This window comes from Rhinatrema bivittatum, chromosome 7 (genome assembly GCF_901001135.1).
Source record: "Rhinatrema bivittatum chromosome 7, aRhiBiv1.1, whole genome shotgun sequence".
NCBI lineage: Eukaryota > Metazoa > Chordata > Amphibia > Gymnophiona > Rhinatrematidae > Rhinatrema > Rhinatrema bivittatum.
In genome coordinates this window covers 252,446,182-252,468,599 of record NC_042621.1, presented here as the reverse complement: position 1 = coordinate 252,468,599, position 22,418 = coordinate 252,446,182, and the positions used below count along the sequence as shown (strand labels likewise).

Here is a 22,418-nt window from a genome sequence, read left to right as displayed (position 1 = left end):
TATTTTCTTGAATTTGATGCTGTATAAATGTTATAATCCAGTATCTCTCTCATATATATATTTATATACCTATATATCTACATCTATATATAGTAGAAATGTGCTTCGTTAAGCCCTATCGCCTTGGGTTTCATTTCAGGGCCCCCCGTGGGAAATTTCATATTTTTCATGGTTTGGGGGGTTTTTTGGGAGGGGCCCTGATTTTCATGTTAGTGCGCACTAATGGGGCACTAACTAATGGGGCACTAACTCCCGTTAGTGCGCATTAACTGCGCGCACTAACACGAAAAACAAATTTTTCCGAAATTTTAGAAAAATTTCTTTCATTTTTTGGTTCCCCTGAAATTGCCTAATTCGTGAAAAATGAATGCACATCACTAATATATAGCAACAAGCAGGACTAAGTCAGATTGGGCCATGGAAGGTTTTCACTCCGTCAGTGGTTTTCATTCTAAAGCATATGGGGTTAAACTTAAAGATCTAAACATGGATACCCTAGATGAAAGGCAAAGTGGGGGAGATATGATAGAGGTATTCAAATATCTCAAAGGTTTCCACATACAGGAGGTGGACCTTTTTCAGTGGAAAGGAGGTTCTAGATCATGAGGTGAGGTTGAAAGGGAGTAGACTCTGCAGTAATCTTAATAAATATTAGGGATGTGAATCGTTTTTTGACGATTTAAAATATCGTCCGATATATTTTAAATCGTCAAAAATCGTTAGGGCCACGATACAATAACAATTCCCCCGATTTATCGTTAATCATAAATCGGGGGAAGGGGGAGGGGAAGGGGGAGGGCGGGAAAACCGGCACTCTAAAACACCCTAAAACCCACCCCCGACCCTTTAAATTAAATCCCCCACCCTCCCGAACCCCCCCAAAATGCCTTAAATTACCTGGGGGTCCAGCGGGGGTCCGGAACGGCCTCCTGAAATCGAATCGTGTTGTCTTCAGCCAGCGCCATTTTGCGCCGCCATTTTGCATACGGAAAATGGCGCCGGCCATACGCCGGCCATACGCGTATGGCCGGCGCCATTTTCCATATGGAAAAACGATTCGCGGCAGGAGATCGCTCCCGGACCCCCGCTGGACCCCCAGGGACTTTTGGCCAGCTTGGGGGGGCCTCCTGACCCCCACAAGACTTGCCAAAAGTCCAGCGGGGGTCCGGAACGACCTCCTGCAGTCGAATCGTGTTGGTCTATGGCCGGCGCCATTTTGCGCCGCCATTTTGCAAAATGGCGGCGCAAAATGGCGCCGGCTGAAGACAACACGATTCGATTTCAGGAGGCCGTTCTGGACCCCCGCTGGACCCCCAGGTAATTTAAGGCATTTTGGGGGGGTTCGGGAGGGTGGGGGATTTAATTTAAAGGGTCGGGGGTGGGTTTTAGGGTGTTTTAGTGTGCCGGCTCACGATTTTAACGATTTTCACGATAGTTTAAACACCCAAACGGCAACGATACGATTCCCTCCCACTCCCAGCCGAAATCGATCGTTAAGACGATCGAGGACACAATTCACATCTCTAATAAATATTTCTTTACAGAAAGGATGGTGGATGCATGGAATAGCCTCCCAGTGGAAGTGGCAAAGATAAAAACAGTATCTGAATTCAAGAAAGCATGGGATAAATACAGGGGATCTTTAAGGAAGAGATGAGAATTATAATGCTAAATTAATTGGATGGATGGGCAGACTAGATGGGCCATATAGTCTTTTTCTGCAGCCATGTTTCTCTGTTTCTATATATTTTTAATATTCTCCATCTTGAATCATGTTCTCTCAAATTTAGGAAGAAACTAAAAACATGGTTATTTAAACAGGCATTTCCTAACTAGCAAACCCCCCTGCTATAACCATCTATCATCTTCTTTTACCATTGTACACTGTGATCTTTATGTTCTAATAATGTATATAATGTATATAATAACTAGCATTCATGATGTTATCCAACATGATATGTTCCAACAGTTACCTATGTTAAGAACTCTACACCAGTTGTACTATCTTTCTATGCTGCTTTCCTGCATTTCTCTTCGCCCACCTGTTTTATTCCCTTGTTAATTGTATTTTCTACTCATTTTGTTATATTGTAAACCAGTGTGATGTTCACACTAACACCGGTATAAAAAAGGTTTTAAATAAATAAATAAATATTATCTCCCCACCTCCCTGTGGCAAATTCAACCCAGGCTTTCTTGGTGCTTCTTCTGTAATCCACTCCTCTCATCTAGCAGCCCAGGGCCTCTCTCTACTGTGCAGTTCACAGCCTCAGATCAATCATACAATGCTCCGTAGGTTTTCTTCTTCATTTTCCTTGCTAATCTTTATTCATCAGATTCTGTTTTCTGTCCCTTGAATTATGTTGCAGTTTTCCTGGAGGTTTTCTTTACACTTGGAGTCATTTATCCCTTCTGTCATGGAACACCTACACTGTCACAATTTTATCCACCTTTTGTGTTTTATTGTATTAGATTTCTATGAAGCACCGCACAGTTCAAACAGTTGATCTTAGTTTGTGAACTGTGTGGGATTGAGAGGTGCCGGGCCACTATGGAAGCTGATTACAGAAGCACCAAACAGGGCTAGGTCAAATCAGGCCATAGGAATGGTGTCATATTGGGTCATGGAAGGGTCAGTCGGGTCATGGAAGGTTTTCATACTGACAGGATTGGATTACCCATTAGGCAAACTAGACAGTTGTCTAAGGTGTCAGCTTCTATGGAGGTGGCAAAATAGTGCTGTTTTGGTATGGCAGATTTGCCATATAGGTTTTGAGTGTCTTTTTTACAGAGTTTTGTGTTACTTCAGAAAGTGGTAATGGAGAGAGGTGGACTCAGGGAACATAGAGAAAGGTGCTGATAAAGGAGAGAGTCCAATTATCCAGAAATACCCTTGGTTCTGATCATTCTTTGCTAGCATTTGGACTGGGTGAGAACCAATTGGCTCTCTTACTAAAGAAATAGGAAAGAGCAAATGTTTGAAAAAGGAAGAGTGATTTAAAATGAGAGAAGTGATAATAATGGGCATGTTCTCCATAGAGAAGGAAACCTTTTATATCAAAGAAAACAAAATTACCTGAAGACATTCTGCCATTTACAGAACACACTATGTAAAAAAATGCAGAATATTTTCCTTAGATGCTAGAATGGATCTGTTACCATTACAAGTAGCAATGTGAGGTTTGTTAAGTGAATTATCTTCCTCTGCCTGCACATCTTGAAGTTATAGCTGACTGCATGCAGAGATGATTACAGGATTCACCATAAAACGGACGACTGAGTTCTGGTTTGCTATCAGAAAGGCAGAAGTCGTAAATCTCTCATTATGTCTGCCATTAGAGGCAAAGCTCCCATCAGGGGGCTAGCAAGATTGTCACTGCCAAAGGGCCTCCATTTTAGGGCCCAGCAGAAAAGTACAATTCTGAATCTTCAATACTTTCATACAGAATTACAAAATCTTCCTTCTTTCTCAGTCTCAAGAAGCAGAATCTACTCTATGAAACAGCAGAAATCTTTGTCATCCACTCAGTATTATTTCAGGTCAATATTTTCTATTTTTCCCCAATTTGTGTATGTATAGGAAAAGGGAAAAGAAATGCCTGAGGGTAGAAAGCAAGATATTCCTACATAGATCTCAGTCATTCAGTATCCAGCTTGTGATCATAAATAAATAACTCACAATATTGTGCTTAAGAAGGGATTTATTTTCAAGATGGTGAAACCAGTTTTGGGTTAGCTGAGAAGCTGGAACAGTAAACACCTGTTCACATCTCCGCTATTGGTATTAGTTTGTTGCAGGGGCAGAAGGCAGCAGACTCAGTGGACCATGGCTGCAGCAGTGGAAAAGGCTAGGGGCCATGCATCAGCTAAAGCCAGCACAGCACTTCCTGTTCTGTTCTATTAGTACCAGTATCCAGACAGTGGACACAACTTCATGATCTATCTGTGAAGGCTGAGATCTGTATGGATCATCTCCTGGGGCGTCAGGATTGATTATACAGGATACAAGGTGGTACAAGCGCTGAAGCCCAAGGATGTAACAGAGGATCGGAATTCAACAGCTATAAATAAGCTAAGTGCATGTTTCACAGCCGTTGATGAATAGACTAAAAACAACAAACACCATCTGAATCCCAACAAAACAGAGATTTCCTAGATTCAAAATGCTGTATGCATAGAGCAATCCCTGATCTGAAAATCCCATTCGGAAACTCTAAGCCATCCTCTCGCACCGAGGATGCGTCTCCAAGTGTTTGTGCCCAGGAGGGAAGTGTTAGGTCAGCAATCATAACTGGTAATTTGATTATTAGAAATATAGATAGCTGGATGGCTGGAGGACAGACATGAGGATTTCTTGTTAACTTTCCTGCCTTGTGAGAAGATAGCAGACCTCACGTGTCACCAAGACAGAATTTAGACAGAACTGGTGAGCAACCAGCAATCTTGGTACATGTGGGCACCAATGTCCTAGGAAGGTATAGGAGGGAGGTTCTGAAGCCAAATTTAGGCTAAGTCATGTAGCTAAGTATTATGTTATCTGGAGTTTGGAGAAGGCCTTGCTGTTAGACCCATGTACAGTGCACTACAATAATCCAGTCATGTGACATGAAAAACTGTGATTAGGTTCATCTTTTTGTAAATTACATAATTAAAAATGGCATCTATTTACTGTTTACTCAATACAAAAAAAGGAGGATATGTAATGTTCTCTTTTATAATTTTTAAGATACTAAATAAGAAAACCTTATCAACTATTTATATAGGAACAAATACCATCAGTAGTAGTGCAAATGGACTATAATCCATCGCCTCTCGCCACGCAATGGGCCCCAGGCGAATTCAGCATTTATTCAAGCACTTAGTATACAATCATTTGGTATTGTTCCTTTATTTATTCCACAACATTTGATATTTATCTACTAAAGATATTTTTTTATTTTTTAATATTCAAAATTTAAATTTATCCCAAAAACCCAAAAACTTATTTATTTGTGTATTTCTAAAATCTGGATTACTTATTTTCCTAGCATAAATTAAATGTCCACCGTCATTCAGTTTGTTCAATCATTGACATCCTGGAACAAAATCCTAGGATCGAGTATACTTAGCCCCACTGTAGATGTATAGTTTCTCAAGTTGTCCCGACATGGGCCATGTTTCGACTGTTTCCAGTCTTCCTCAGGGGATACTTAGTATGTTGTAATCACGATTCCAAAACCAGTTTTTATTATTCTGCCTTACCAGTGCTAGTCAGTTAATTTGACATGCATTTGACATGCATGCATTTTGACATGCATTTGACATGCATTTCATGCATTAATGGCGCCTCGGCGCCATTAATGCATGAAAAAGAATGGGCATTAGCAACACTGTCAAATTAACTGACTAGCGCTGGTAAGGCAGAATAATAAAAACTGGTTTTGGAATCGTGATTACAACATACTAAGTATCCCCTGAGGAAGACTGGAAACAGTCGAAACATGGCCCATGTCGGGACAACTTGAGAAACTATACATCTACAGTGGGGCTAAGTATACTCGATCCTAGGATTTTGTTCCAGGATGTCAATGATTGAACAAACTGAATGACGGTGGACATTTAATTTATGCTAGGAAAATAAGTAATCCAGATTTTAGAAATACACAAATAAATAAGTTTTTGGGTTTTTGGGATAAATTTAAATTTTGAATATTAAAAAATAAAAAAATATCTTTAGTAGATAAATATCAAATGTTGTGGAATAAATAAAGGAACAATACCAAATGATTGTATACTAAGTGCTTGAATAAACGCTGAATTCGCCTGGGGCCCATTGCGTGGCGAGAGGCGATGGATTATAGTCCATTTGCACTACTACTGATGGTATTTGTTCCTATATAAATAGTTGATAAGGTTTTCTTATTTAGTATCTTAAAAATTATAAAAGAGAACATTACATATCCTCCTTTTTTTGTATTGAGTAAATTCGTGAGTGAGGATCTTTAGCTTCTGTTGATTGATTGATTATCTATTTACTGTTGCCTGGATTTGTGGGAATATGGTGAATTCCAAGCACAGCAATTCTCCAAGGCTTTTACCTGTGTTTTTAGTGGGAGCTCATAAGAATTGCCATACTGGACTGAGGATCCATTAAGCCCAGTATCTGGTTTCCAACAGTGGTCAATCCAGGCAACAAGTACCTGGCAAGATCCCAAACAGTAGGTAGATTCCATACTAGGGATGTGAATCGTTTTTTGACGATTTAAAATATCGTCCGATATATTTTAAATCGTCAAAAATCGTTAGGGCCACGATACAATACCAATTCCCCCGATTTATCGTCAAAAAATCGTAAATTGGGGGAAGGGGGAGGGCAGGAAAACCGGCACACTAAAACACCCTAAAACCCACCCCCGACCCTTTAAATTAAATCCCCCACCCTCCCGAACCCCCCCCCCAAATGCCTTAAATTACCTGGGGGTCCAGCGGCGGTCCGGAACGGCCTCCTGCAATTGAATCGTGTTGTCTTCAGCCGGCGCCATTCTGCGCCGCCATTTTGCAAAATGGCGGCGCAAAATGGCGGCGGCCATAGACCAACATGATTCGACTGCAGGAGGTCGTTCCGGACCCCCGCTGGACTTTTGGCAAGTCTTGTGGGGGTCAGGAGGCCCCCCCAAGCTGGTCAAAAGTCCCTGGGGGTCCAGCGGGGGTCCAGGAGCGATCTCCTGCCGCGAATCGTTTTCCGTACGGAAAATGGCGCCGGCAGGAGATCGACTGCAGGAGGTCGTTCAGCGGGGGTCGTTCAGCCGGTCCGGAACCCCCGCTGAACGATCTCCTGCATTCGATCTCCTGCCGGCGCCATTTTCTGTACGGAAAACGATTCGCGGCAGGAAATCGCTCTCGGACCCCCGCTGGACCCCCAGGGACTTTTGGCCAGCTTGGGGGGGCCTCCTGACCCCCACAAGACTTGCCAAAAGTCCAGCGGGGGTCCGGAACGACCTCCTGCAGTCGAATCGTGTTGGTCTATGGCCGCCGCCATTTTGCGCCGCCATTTTGCAAAATGGCGGCGCAGAATGGCGCCGGCTGAAGACAACACAATTCAATTGCAGGAGGCCGTTCCGGACCACCGCTGGACCCCCAGGTAATTTAAGGCATTTGGGGGGGATACGGGAGGGTGGGGGATTTAATTTAAAGGGTCGTGGGTGGGTTTTAGGGTGTTTTAGTGTGCCAGTTTTCCTGCCCTCCCCCTTCCCCCGATTTAGCTACGGACCGCCGCTGGACCCCCAGGTAATTTAAGGCATTTGGGGGGGGTTCGGGAGGGTGGGGGATTTAATTTAAAGGGTCGGGGGGTGGGTTTTAGGGGGTTTTAGTGTGCCGGTTCACGATTTTAACGATTTTCACGATACTCTAAACACCCAAACGGCGATGATACGATTCCCTCCCCCTCCCAGCTGAAATCGATCGTTAAGACGATCGAGGACACGATTCACATCTCTATTCCATACTGCTAATGCCAAGAGATAAGTAGTGGCTTTCTCCAAGTCTACCTGGTTAATAATAGTTTATGGATTTCTCTAGGAACTTGTCCAAACCTTTTTTAAACACAGCTATGCTAACTGCCTTTACCACATTATCCGACATTGAATTCCAAAGCTTAATTGTGTGTTAAGTGAAAAAGAATTTTCTCTGAATTTTCCCCTACTCTTTGTATTTTTTGAAAGAGTAAATAACCAATTCACATTTACCCATTCTATTCCACTCTTAATTTTATAGACCTCTATCATATCCCCCCTCAACCGTGTCTACCCCAAGCTGAACAGCCCTAAGCTCTTTAGTCTTTCCTCATAAGGGAGCCATTCTATTCCCTTTATCAGTTTGATTAACATTCTCTTTACCTTTTCTATTTCAACTATCTTCTTTGAGATGTGGCAACCAGAATTGTGCACAGTCAGTGTTTAAGGTGTGGTCTATCCATTGAGTGATATAGAGACATTATGACATTCTCTGGTTTATTTTCTATTCCCTTCCTAATAATTCCTAACATTTTGTTTGCTTTTTTGATCACCACAGAACTGAGCCAACAATTTTAATGTAATATCAACTATGATACCCAGATCTTTTTCCTAGGTGGTAACTCCTAAAATGGAACCTAAGATAGTGTAATTATAGCATGGGTTATTTTTCCCTATATGATTCATCTTGCACTGCCCACATTATATTTCATCTGCCATATGGAAGCCCAATCTTCCAGTGTCACAAGATCCTCCTGCAATTTTTCACAGTCCACTGATGATTTAACTACACAACAGGCTTTTGTCACGTGGTGTGAGTCCTTGGGTTGTGGCATAGTTGATACTGCCCAGTATGTGGGCTTGGTCTGGGTTCATGCAGCCAGTAGGCCGGCACGCTACGGGCTGGGACTGGGAGGAGGATTCACCTATACCAGCCTCTTCTTCCACAGGTTGAACCTTTGGGTTCTGATGCCGGCAGTACTTTGGAAAAAGTCAATAGCCAGATAAGTGCTCCAAGGGTCAAGGCAGGCAGCAGTCAGAAGGTGTCAGCATCCAGGAAAGAGGATCCAGCAGGCATAGGTCACGCAGAGTCAGGATCAAGGCAAAGATTAAGGCAGGTGGCGATCAATCAGTATCAGAATCTGGGCAGAGATCGAGGCATGCGGCAATCAGGACAGAGTCAATATCTGGGCAGAGGTCAAAGCACAAGAGATCAGCCAGAGGACGCAAGGAGAACAGAGGACAAGGACAAGGACAAGGGTGCAGGACAAGGCGGGAATGAGCCAAGAACTGGAACAAGACTGGAACAGGAGGAGAGAGCAGGACTGGGAACAGGGCGAATAGCAGGAACAATGCAGAGGAAAAGCAAGGAATTGTAACTAGGCTGGAATAATTCAGGTACTGGAAAGAGGCAGGAACAAGGCAAGAATAAGGCAGGTACAGGAACAAGGCAAGATCATGTAGCAATGAACAACAGCAAAGAGCAAGAGGACCCTTTGCTGAGGCGAAGTCTTGTTATCTGGCTGGGGTTTAAATGGCCTGGCAGGCCTGATGTCATCTGGTGGTGCCAGCCACTGATAGGAGCGCTGTGGGGTCTATAAGGTGCTGCAGTGCATGCGCGAGCCTCGGAGCAGCGGGGAGGTCAGCGACAGTATGGCAGCACTGACGGCATCCCAGAACCTGGTCTGTTTGAAGGTATGGTGTGACGGCCGTGGGATGGGTACCACCATCAGTGCAATGTTACAGCTCTGCTGTCACAGATCATAACTTCAGGGACTGGCAAAAAGACCAGGCTTTACCCCTTCCCCCAGCAAAGGAGTCCCCAGAAAAAATAGTATTCACACAGCATCTTAGAGAGCCCATTGAATTCAGGGACACAGAGCTGATGGAATGCTTGTAATACAAGACTGCAGTCTGGCCAACTGGACCTCACCAAAGTTTTCCAGCATTTCCTTTCCTGAACACAAACTAGCATGCTTAGTGTACAGGCATTCTGAATGGCAGGGGACATCATAAGTCCACATGCTTCATGAGGTTTCATGTCAGTCATTCATTTTTATGTGTTATCCAGTTTTTGTTTTTAAACATATTCAGAATTCATGGGACCTATTGGATTGATCCATTGTGTCTGAGGAAGACATCATAGAGGAGTCTAGCATGAAGTCGGAGGCTTTGATTCCTTGCACACATTGCTCAGTCTGTCCACAAGCTATTGCAGGTTCAGTATTTCAGACCGTCGGCCAATGCATTGGAAGTTCATGGGTTTTGTTAGTCTAAACATGTCATTTATGTTGTCAAGTGTCCTTCCCTTTTTGCGACATCAGGAAAACCATAGAGATGTTTCATAAATGAATGACTGAACATCGTAGTTGTATCACAAATCAACGACATGAAGCCCAATTAGTCAGCCATTGCCTAGAATTTCTTGTGATGTTTTAAAATGGGGCATTTTGAACATGGTGAGCCCTTCCATTTGAGATGGTGACTTGGATCGATGGTTGCTGATTAAACACAGTGATTCCATTTGAAATGAACAGTCAAATTGATTGGACTGTCTTTCTAATGTATTTCCTTCCCTTTCTTATTCTTTAGGGGTGACATCAATTGGTGGAAAATGTGTCATAATGATTTGTCAACATCATGAACTTTCTCAATATATGAGTGGTTAAAGCAATTTTACAGAATCAGTCTTTTTGAACAGGTCCCTGAAGAAGTTCTCCTGAAACGTTGATATTGGGGCCCACTGTGGAATAGAAGTTATGCCTGTACAGCGGAAGCTAAGCAAGCATTCCCTAGCTTTTGAGAAAAGGAATTATTTGGGATTATTGATTGACTGATGGCATCATAGTTTGTCTTACATATTGATTCATACATGACTGAGGCATTTCTATCACAAAGGACGTACTTTTTGAATTTGAAAAAGGCATTTTACAAAATTATAATAATTACTTAGGCCCATGGCTGTCTTTCATATAACAACTGTAACCAAAGCCCCATGTTTGATGCCTCTATAAAACTTATTCAAGTTTCTTATGTGCGATACATCAAAGTTGTAATGCTGTAATGATTGTGGAGGGGGAGAACACTTCCTTAAGATCAGCCTCCTTCTGCTGGGTTTCACTGAATTTCCATGCAAGTGGCAGGAGAACTGAGTGCACAACTATTCTGAAGCAATGCCATCACTTTTTGGCTTTAGCACCTTGCTGTGTTGTTGCCAGTTGCCACTCTGACTACTGCTGCCCTGCTTCTTTTCTAGTTCAAAGCTGTGCTGTTTGTTGCCACTCTTGCTGCTGCTATAGCTGCCCAGACTGCTCCCACTATCCTTCCTCTCTTTTGGTTCCTTTGAGGTATTTAGGTCCCAAAAACAAAAAAACAAAATTTAAAAAAGAAAATACCCTTTCCTAGCCTGCACCTCTCTGGATGCCTCAAGATCTTATCTCATCTCTCAATCTTCCTCCCTGGCCTGCTTCGCTACCTTGTTACTCTCTTGGTTCAGTGCCCTGCTGTATTATTGCCACACGTCTTGCTTCTTTACTCCTCACTGTATGCCTTAGGGGACTTTGCGCCTTTGTGCTTGCCGCCATACCCCTCATTATGCCTTGGGCTCTTCAAGCCACTGTGCTTGCTGCCATTCATTTCACTCTATGCCTTGGGGGTCTTCATGCCACTGTTGATACCCTTTGCTCCTTGAGGCACCATAAGCGGTCTTTGCTTTGCCAGAAGTCAGATTCAGTCTTAACTCTTGATCATCCTTTTATAATTCTTTTTTTTTTTTAATAAGCAAATTAAATAAAACACAAGCCTGCTCACTTCAGCAATGCTAGAAACAGAAAATCAAAAGGTTTCATTCATAAGTCATTTAGCAAAGTTCCTGCCTTCTCCTAGTCTCAGCTAGGGTCCTCTTTCTCTCTCTTCCTGAGCTTGGTTAGAGATACTCCTTTCTGAGGAACCTCCATCCAGGACCAGGATTCCCTGCTGTATTAAGTTTTAGGTATAGTAGATTAAGCCAGGTATCTGGAGCCAGTCTTTTTAGGTGCTCTGGGGTTTTCTCCCATGTACCCCTTCATACTCCTGATTTGGTGCCTTGGGGAGTTCATTCCACTGTTTGTGCTGTTCTGCTCCTCTTTTGGTGCTACCATTTATGCTGCTTTGCCTTTCTCATGCCGGCTTGAGCTGTTCAAGCCACTGTTGGTGCCCTTTGCCCTTTCTTTGTCCTGTGGGATATCCATGCCAGTCTTGGGCTACTGTTGCTCTGCTGCTGATGCCTGCCAGCAAGTGTCATAAAACTTGGATGGAAAACCCAAAGTTAGAGTCAAAAAATAAGATGCATTGCTTCCCACATTGACTGTAATAGAAATAAATGTTGACCTGAATGAAATGAAGGAGCTTCTGATCTGAACTGAACGAATCAGAAAACTGAAACAAAAAATCTGAACCAAACAAAATATTTTTGTCATGCACACCTCTAACAGAAAGAGACTTTTACACATGGGTCACACATTTTAAACCCCAGCATTTGATCAGTTTTTGGGTAAGGAAAGGCACAGAGACTTAGAACATTGTAATTGGGGGATAGGTGCTCTGAATAGGAACCTTCAAGACTATGAATTTTACACTCTGTCACCCTGACTCTTATTATTTACTAAACCTGTTCTCTTCACATTTCTGGCTTTGTTTTGCTGCAGTAGCCATGGTTTTGACATTTCTCAGCTCTGGACCTTTACCAATCAGTTAATAAACATCTGTTGAAGCCACAGAGAAACTGGTACAAATTATCCCCCCAAAAGCTATTAACCTCATGGCCTCATCTGCACAATTTGAGTAGATAAAGGTTATATTGTTTATTAAATGAAATGCAAATATTAAAGGACAACTTGAAATACTTTATTGCTAAATCTGCAGCTGCTTTCCTGCTGTTTCTGGGGGATGGGGTGAGGTTATTTGTTTGATGCATGTTTTTAAGCCTTGGTTTTTTCTCCTTTTATTCCTATCATCTACCATGCTTCTGAGGGGGACAGAAAGAGGGGAGAATAAAGTTACTCCCCCTGCAAAACTGAATCCATCAATGCAGTACCCAATGTACTTGTGGAGCATAAGGATGCTGTTCTTTCCTCATGACCACAGTTATAACACTAGACGCTGATGTACTATAGTGCACAGAATTCCATAAGGACCACTTGGCATGCTAAAAGGGCAAATAGTGCACATGCAATGGAATAATGTGCACTATTTGCCATTTCCACACACAAAATGTAACTATTTTGCATTAAACAGATATTTTTCATGCATAGTTTTATGCTTGTAAAAATTATGTAAGTTCATTGTTAAATTACACAATACAGCTCATTAGCTGTGAATGCATAGCAAACTAGCCATGAAATACCGTTTGCAAACCTAATTTCACAAAAAAAATTAACTACACCTCATTGAGATCCAGTTAAAATTTTTGCAAAAAGTTGGTAGAAAAACTACATACATAATGAGCTTATTTTCATAGAAGTCCCCAGTAGCAAATTATCAAAACCTAAAATTGAATTGTGTATGCAGTTCTGTGCACTTTAGTATATCAGCCTCCTAATCACTTTCACACTGCAGAAACTTGACCATGAGTGAAGCTTGAGTGTACAAGTAATTGTTTGGTCCACAGGGCTTAAGCAATATACTACAGCACTGGCAGTCAAAAATTACATGTTCGACTGCAAACGTAGTTTTATATGTGATTCACGTCTGTGTCTGGGTTTTGAAGGGCGTATATGTACATTTATTTGAGTTTTCCTGAATGGAAACTATCATAAAAGGGAATAGTAATGAACAGATTTTCAGCATGGTCAATGAGATTTTTGGTACCACTCAAAAAACCCCCCAAAAGATATTCAGGGCATATATTTAGCGCTCTTCCCACTAGCCAGTCCATAAATGTTTACCTGCCTACATATAAAGACACCTTTTATTCCCCTCCTGGAGCCCACACACGTATTTAGAACTGCCTCAGGCAGGAACATATTTAGACTAGAGTGATACAGCAGCCATGTAGCTCTCATCAAACTCGGTGAAAATGATTTTGTCAAATTTTCTTTTTTTCCCTATATTAGCAAAATTAGAAAATTTGCCTACAACAACCTCTGCCTATCTAGTCTATCACGTTGAAATAAACCTTCCTTAATTAAAAATCACTGGCTAGACTTTTACAGAGAAAGATATGCTTCCTCCACAGGAGATCAAGGCAATCATCTTTCTAAAACTATATGGTTAGTAGGGATGTTCAGGGGTAAAAAACCAGTTTTATTTTTTGTTTTATATTTGAGTGGGTGTTTCCACAAATTTCATTTCGTTTAATGTTTGTTTCTTTATAAAAGAAAAAAAAAAAAGAAACAGGGTCTCCCGAAGCCTCTGGTCCCCACCATCCACCCCTCTCACTCAAAAAAATGCCAAGGCCAGGATCCTTCCTGACCCTCACTTACCTGGTCCAGGGGAGATATGTTGATGAGGCCTAGGCCCAGGCCAAAGCCATGCCCTTGTGTAGGCCTAGCTGGCGATAGGTCGCCATGACCTGGGCCCAGGCCCTTTGCAAGGCCTAGGTTTGGAGGTCTGGTCCCGATGACTTGGCGTGGTCCTGCAGAGGCTTCAGTCCAGGCCAACACCCAGCCCTGTGTCCTGGTGCCAGTCCATGGGCCTCTGTCTAGGACTGGGCCCAAGCCTAGGCCTGACACTCAGCCTGGAGTCTGGGTCCTAATGCATGGGCTTCTATCCAAGCCCAGGCCCAATGCCAGGGCCCGGCCTGGAGACCGGGTTCCAATGTCTGGGACTGGGACTGGAAAAGGCTCATGCCTGGCTCTCAGCTCAGGCCCAGGTCCAACATTGAGGATCTGCCTGGAGGCCTGATCCCAACACCAGAGCCTTGGCCCAGGGTCATGCCCAGGCCCAGAGGCCAGAGTGCAGGCCGCATAACTCCTTTTCTGTCATCTTTATTCTTCTAATGATGACATCTATTGGGGATGTACCAGAGTAAATTAATTCCAGTACATCCTCCTCAGTGAAAGGTGCTATTTTTGTGTATGACCTATGCCTAGCCCTGGGTCTAGACCAAGGTGTTGGGCCTGGACCTGAACGTTGGGACCCAGCCTCTGGAGCAGGCCCCAGCATAGGGCCTGGGCCTGGCTTTGGTTTAGGCTGAGGTCCAGGCTCCTGACGCAGCCTCCAAACTGGGCCTAACATTGAGTCTAGGCCTGGGCTTTGGTCTAGCCGAGGCCCAGGCATTGGGATCTGGACTCTGGGCCAGGTCCCGGTATCAGGCCTGAGCCTAGCTTCAAAGTCAGATCCCCAATAGATAGGGTAATTGGAGGTTCTGAAATTCTTTGACTGCAGCAAAGGTTTTAGGGCTCAGGCCTTTCCTCAGGTTTCAACTGAGACCCTGGCATTGGGCCCAGGCTGAGAGCCCAGCATCACACTTGGGTGTTGATTGCTGTCCCTGCACCAGGCCACGGTCTATGCCTAGGCGAGATCCTGGCCTAAGGCCTAGGCTTAGACTGAAGCACTGGCATCATGCTCAGGTGTAGGCTGTAGTCCTTGCTTTGGGCCTCAGCCTATTCCCTCAGCGAAGCCCTGGCCTCAGGCCTAGGCCTAAGCCCAATAGGTGACTTTTTTATTTTTTTTGATTTTGAAAGCAAAATGAACTTCAATTAAATTTTATCAAAATTTAAGTCATTTCATTTTGAAAACAAACCAAAACAATATAGGAAATTTCATCGACCTTCACTATTTTGATTCTCCCAAATGCACAACTCTAATAGATAGACCCTACTTCCTACTGAACCTACATTCAGTGACCAATAATGGTTTCTCTTACTATTCAACATTAGGCATAGGAGTTCATTTTCTGACATTAGATTCTAGGTGGGCCATATTCAAAGTGGTTTGTCTGACTAAATTGGTACTTAGCCAGACAAACCTTGGGGTTTTGAAATTTCTGCCTGTTTAACTGTTTTATTTGTCTAAGTTGTTAGCCAGCTAACAATTTAATCAGATGAGTGGTGGCGGTCTGGCGGCATTCTGGGGCTCAAAAAAGTTAGCCAGATGTCTTAGCCAAAGAACGATGAATATCTGTTATACATTATCTGGCTAATCATCCAGTTAACTTTAGGACTATCTCAGGGTATCCCTAAAGTTATCTGAGTATATGTACCTGAATAGCATAAATTTTAACAGACTACATTCAAAATATAGCCAATTAAGTACAAAAGTAAAAAGAAGTCCATATTTAGTAAGCCAGTGAGCGGACAAGTTATCCAACTAAAGTTAGCTGGAGATGTGCTGGATATTCAGTGGGATAAACATCCTGCTGAACATACCTAAAATTATTTGGCTATGTTTGACTATAAACAGTTAGGTTTTAAAGCTAACCAAATACCTGTACCCAGATAACTTGCTACTTAACCAGATATATTCAAAATATATCTAGTTACATGGTAAAAAATAAATAAATAAACAAAGCCTAAAAGGCCACCTAGCCACATCTCCCAGACCCACCCCTCTAAGGGCTTTAAAATGATGTGGGGCATTTCACCTGATGCCTCCCTCCATCCTGTCCCCCATACGCAAAAAGATCATTTTAAAGTTGTAGGCCTTTTGGCCAACTAGCAGCCATAGCAATCCCTCTACCCTGATTTCAAAATCAATATTGGGGATCTGGATGCCCTTCTTCGCTCTCCTTTCCATCCCTTATGCAGCATGAACCCTCCCGCCCCACTTGGCACTCCTGAAAACCAAGAGGCTGCCAGGATTGAGGTATAAGCCTATCGCTCCTAGTGGCATCATGTGTTATCTGGACAGCAACTCTGGTAGCACATGCTACTGTCATCGCTGTAAGAATTGACTTATCTGGTTTATCCAGCTAAAACTTAGCCGGACTTATCCTTGTGAATACTGACCTAAAAATCTACCAGGCCAGCGCGCCTGATCCCTGATCTTCCACCAACCAAAAGTAGTATAAATGATGTCGGACATAGTGTTCAATGATTCCGACTAATCCCCCCAAGCAAATTAAAATAAACTCTAGGGCACAGCATTGCACGTAGCCTACCTGTCCCATCTCTCCCCTGATTTTTAAAATACTGTGCAATCTCTGGACCTCCTCACCTACCCCACCCACCAGCAACCCTTACCCAAATGCTCTCACCCCACCTGGATCCTCTCCACCCCCCCCCCCCAAAAAAAAAAAGATCCTTAATGCTCCCAGGAGCACAGTTCATTTATTCTGCTCCTGGTGCTATCCAGCTTTGCTTTGACTGGCTCAGAAAGATTTTTTTGTACTTATTCAAGAATATCTGGTTAGGTTTAAAAGTTATGAACATTAGAACTGCCGTACTGAGTAAGAAAGAGTCCATCTAGCCCAGTATACTGTTTCCAACAGTGGCCAATTCAGATCAAAAGTACCTAACAGGATCCTAAAAAGTAGATAGATCTCATTGCTTATTACCAGCATTCTGCCAAATTTTAAATCTCCTGAACTTGTAGAAATGGGGGTCATGTGCATAGTTGGGCCTTGCGGGCCCTGCACACATATCTGCAAAGGGGCCCAGCCACTCGCGTGCCAGGCCCAGATAAAGGGGCAGGGAGGAGGGCGAGGAGGGGTGGGGCTGGAGGCACCAGTACAGCAGCCATTTGCTGCTGTGCTGGGGAAGCGCATGCCGGCAGGGTGCCGGTGCGCGCTACTTCCTACTGCTCCTGTTGAGGAGCAAAAGGCACATTTTAAAATTGGGGTTAGCTAGGATAGGGATAGGGGGTGGGGAGGAGAGGGGAAGGGGAAGGGGAAGGGGAAAGGAGGTTAGGGTAGGGGCACACTGGGAGGGAACTGGGGAAGGCCGGGATGCGTCACCGCAGAAATTTTGCATAATTCTACCCCACCTTGCGCGCGGGGCACATCCATGTATGCATGCTGGGAAGCACGTGCACATGGACGTGCAGGCATATATTAAAATCTACCCCATTAGAAGCATGGGATCTATTTAATGTTTGAGTACTTGCTAGGAACTTCTAACCTGGATCGGCTACTGTTGGAAAAGGATGGATCTTTGGTCTGACCCAACTTCTTATATTCTTAAATTTCTTATGCCCAGGGATAAGCTGGGTATTTCCTTGAATCTACGTGGTTAATCACTGTTTATGTTCTTTCCTCCATACCTTTTTAAAACCCCACTATGTTAACTGCCTTTACCACATCCTGCGGCAATGAAATCCAGAGCATAATTGTGCATTGAGTGAAAAAGTTTTTTTCTCCGATTTGTTTTAAATCTGCTTCTTTGTAACTTCCTGGAATGTCTCCTAATCTTTTTTGTTGTTGTTGTTGAAAGAGTAAACAACTGATTCGCATTTACCTGTTCTACTCCATTCATTATTTTATAGACCTCTATCATCTCTCTCCTCAGCCATCTCTTCTCCAAGCTAAAGACCCTTTATCATTTTGGTCACATTTCTCTGCAACTTTTGCAGTTCCCCTATATATTTTTTGAGATGTGGTGACCAGAATTGCATACAGTACTCTAGATGCAGTCGCACCATGGAGTGAAACAGAGATATTATAATATTCTTCAAAATTCTCCATTCCTTTCCTAATAATTCTTACTGTTGACTTCTTTAACTGATGCTGCACATTGAGCTGAGGATCTCATTGCATTGTCCACAATGACACCTAGTTTTTTTCCTGGATGGTGACGCCTAGATGGTGAGAGAGGGAACGGTGGTGGGGCCACTTGATAATAGTGATCATAACATGACAATAAGTAAATCCACAGCTCTAGCACTAAACTTTCAAAAGGGAAACTTTGATAAAATGAGAAAAATAGAAAAAAACTGAAAAGTACACTTACAAAGATTAATAGTGTACAACAACCGTGGATATTTTTCAATTGGAAAAAAATCAGCAGAACCAGGGGTCACGATTTGAAGCTCCAAGGAGGAAGACTCAGAACCAATGTCAGGAAGTATTTCTTCATGGAGAGGGTGGTGAATACCTGGGTAGCCCTTCCGGAGGAAGTGGTGAAGACCAAAACTGTGAAGGATTTGAAAGGGGCGTGGGATAAACATTGTGGATCCATAAAGTCTAGAGGATGTGAATGAAGAGAAGAGGCATGGGGGTGGCTTGCGGGAATAACAGCTACTACCTGGAGATTAATTCCCTTAGGGGCAGATTTTCAAAGGGTTACGCGCGTAACTTACAAATAACTTACAAATAACCCTGTTTTTTGTAACTTTGTCTTCTCTATCGGTGTTAATTGGTTTCCCCTAGTTCTACTGTAAACCGGTACAATAAGACTTGGTCTTGAGCATCGGTATATTAAAAGAATTTAAATAAATAAATAAATAAATAAATAAATAAATAACACCAAAAACCTGCTCCTGCGTGCGCCGAGCTTATTTTGCATAGGCTCGGTGGCACGCACAAGCCCCGGGGCTTTAAAAAAGGGGCGGGAAGGGGGCGGGGTTGTGGGCTGGTGCTGGGCCAGGGGCGGTTTGGGGGTGGGACCAAGGCCTCCAGCACACTGGCTGTGCCGGGGATGGCGCGCCTGCAGCCGGTCAGCACTCGCAAGATACATTCAGGTAGGCGTAAATAATTGAAACAAGGTGGTGGGGGGATTTAGGTAGGGCTGGGGGGTGGGTTAGATGGGGGAATGGAGGGGAAGGTGGGGGGGGAGCAGAAGAAAAGTTCCCTCTGAGGCCATTCCGATTTCAGAGCGGCCTTGGAGGGAACAGAGAAAGCCATCGGGGCTCCCCTAGGGCTCGGCTTACGCAAGGTGCACAAGTGTGCACCCCCTTGCATGCGCCGACCCCGGATTTTATAACATGCTCATGGCAGTGCGCGATTGTTATAAAATTGGGTGTACATTTGTGCGCGCTGGGTAGCTCGCACAAATGTACCCCGCACGCACAGGGTAGAAAATCTGCCCCTTATTCAATAAACATACACATAGTTAATGTGACTCCAACATTTCTCTATGCTTCAATGGCAAGAGGAAATGTGGAAAAAAGGATTTGCATTCACAAAAAAGTGGGGGAGTAGCTGCATTCACAAAAAAGTGGGGGAGTAGCTTGCTTGTTGCGGCGGCGGTTACTACCCCAAACTAAATAAGCCTGATACTTCACTTTCAATGAATATCCAGCAAATCTCTCTGCTTCAACGGCAGGGGGGAATGAAGGCAAGAGGATTTATATTCAGACAACAACCAACAAGGACTGAATTACATAGTCTGGGTAAACAAATAAGCATTGGTGTAGCTTGCTTGTTACAGCGGTTACTACCCCGAATCAATTAAGCCTGATACTTCACTTGGAATACATATCCAGTGCAGCTCACTGCTTCAACAGCAGGGGGAATGAAGAAAAGAGGATTTATATTCAGACAACAACCAACAAGGACTGAATTACATAGTCTGGTTAACAAATAAGCATGGGTGTAGCTTGCTTGTTACGGCAGTTACTACCCCAAACAATTAAGCCTGATACTTCACTTGGAATACATATCCAGCACAGCTCACTGCTTCAATGGCAGGGGGAATGAAGAAAAGAGGATTTATATTCAGACAACAACCAACAAGGACTGACTTGCTCAGGCTGGGTAAACAAATAAGCATGGGAGTAGCTTGCTTATTGTGGCAGTTACTACCGCTAACCAATTAAGTTAGATACTTCACTTAGATGCAGCTCCAGCACTGCTCTCTACATCAATGGCGGGGGTGGAAGGGAAATAGAACCAAAAAGTTACTAATAAAGGCCAAGAGTTTCAGATAAGAATAAGAAAAAAATAAGTATGAAAGATTGCTGGGCAGACTGGATGGGCCGTTTGGTCTTCTTCTGTCGTCCTTTCTATGTTTCTATGCTATTGTTAAAAAAAATACCATCTTAGAAGTGCTGTCCAGATGTGTTCAATGCATTAAGAAAGGTGTAAGGAAGGCCAAAGGATTGCTGGTATGATTAAAATGTGAGCTGAAAGAAGTGATTTTAATCAAAAGATCTTCCTTCAAAAATTGGAATAAGGATCAATCTGAAGAAAATAGGGAAAAGCATAAGCATTGGCAAGTTAAATGTAAAATATTGATAAGACAGACTAAAAGAGAATTTGAAAAACAGTTGGCCATAGAGGCAAAAACTCATAATAAAAACTTTTAAAAATATATCCGAAGCAGGAAGCATGCACGGGGGTTAGTAGGACTGTTAGATGATCGAGGGGTTAAAGAGGCACTTAGGGAAAATAAAGCCATCACGGAAAGACTAAATGAATTCTTTGTTTTGGTGTTTACTGAGGTGGATGTTGGGGAGATATCCATTCCAGAGATGGTTTTCATGGGTGATGATTCAGATGACTTGACCCAAATCATGGTGAACCTGGAACATATAGTAGGCCAGACTGACAAACTGAAGAGTAGCAAATCACCTGGACTGGATGATATATATCCCAAGGTTCTGAAAGGACTCAAAAATGAAAGTGCAGACCTATTACAAGTCATTTATAACCTATCATTAAATCATCCATTGTACCTGAAGATTGGAAGACGGCTAATGTAACCCCGATATATAAAAAGGGCATCATAGTTGATCTGGAAAACTATAGACCAGTGAACCTGACTTCAGTGCCAGAAGAAATTATGGAATCTACTATAAAGAATAAAATCACAGATCATATAGATAGAGATGATTTTTTAAAAAAACTATGGGGTAGGTTTTTAAAAAATTCACATGCACGTCCATGTGCACGCGTTACCCGGAGCACACTCATGGATGCGCAATTTTATAACATGTGCAAGCTGGTGCATGCATGTTACAAACTTGGAGATGGCACACACAAGGGGGGGGGTGTACATTTTTGCTATATTAGCGCGGCAACTCATCGGGGCCTTCCCCAGTTCCCTCCCAGTCCGCTCCAATTTAGGAGCGGACTGGGAGGGAACTTTCCTACCTCCTACCCTAGCCACCCTTCCTCTCTCCTCTCCACCCTCTAAAAACCATTTTAAATCTTTTTACCTTTTATTTTACAAGTTACTTCAGGGCCCGACCTGAAGTAACTTGCGCGCGCCGGCAGCCGGCTGGCACGCGAGGCTCTGGGATAGCGAATAATGGCTCTGTCCCAGCCCACCCCTCCCCACCCAAAACATGCCCTCTGGCTCGCCCCTTCCAAGAGGCCCGGCACTTGAGCGCGTCTTGGCCTTTACGTGCGTGTCCAGGCCTCTTGGAAAATTCGCCCGGCACGCATAAGGCCCAGCCATGCACATAAACGCCGGGATTTATGCACGCAGGGCATTAAAAATCTGCCCTTATATGTTTATTCCTTTTTAATGTTTAACAAAGCTAAAATATTTTAATAGATACACAATTGGAAACAATTATACAGGAAATACATTCCACAAACAAGAAAAACCTTCAGATCTAAGCAGTCCACAAAGAGAGGGGGCAGAAAAGAGGAGACTAAAAGGAAGCTAAACATAAGGAACTGCTCTGCATGAGATTTTTACTAACTTCCTGAAATTATACAAATTAGACTCATTCTGGAACTGAAGTTAAAAAACTAGGATCATTAATTTGCTTTTTGGAATAAAAAAATGTTCTAAGCTGTTCAGGGGCAAGAAGCACATATGAATTCTGTTGAAATTTAACCACACATTTACAGGGATATCGTAATAAGAATGTAGCCCCAAGAGCTGGCGCATAGTCAGAAAACCCTTCCTTCTTTCTTGGGTAACTCCTTTCGGGCTAAGTCTAGAAAAATTCTGACATTCTGACCCATAAAGTGCACATTCATATGTGAAAAATAAACCTTCATAACAATGCTCAAAACTTTTTTCAGCAAAGAAGGACACTAATAATGTAGATCTTTCAGCTACCTCATATTGGGTGGATTCCAAAAAGTCAGTCAACTCAAAATTAGAAGGAATCTGAGCA

General features: G+C 43.1%; 1 protein-coding gene across 1 annotated transcript in view; it reads right to left on the bottom strand.

The window, feature by feature from the left end:
- The window catches only part of C7H10orf90 (chromosome 7 C10orf90 homolog), a 289,452-nt gene that overhangs the window by 166,881 nt on the left and 100,153 nt on the right, over positions 1-22,418 (bottom strand). The gene's annotated exons all lie outside the window — the stretch shown is intronic.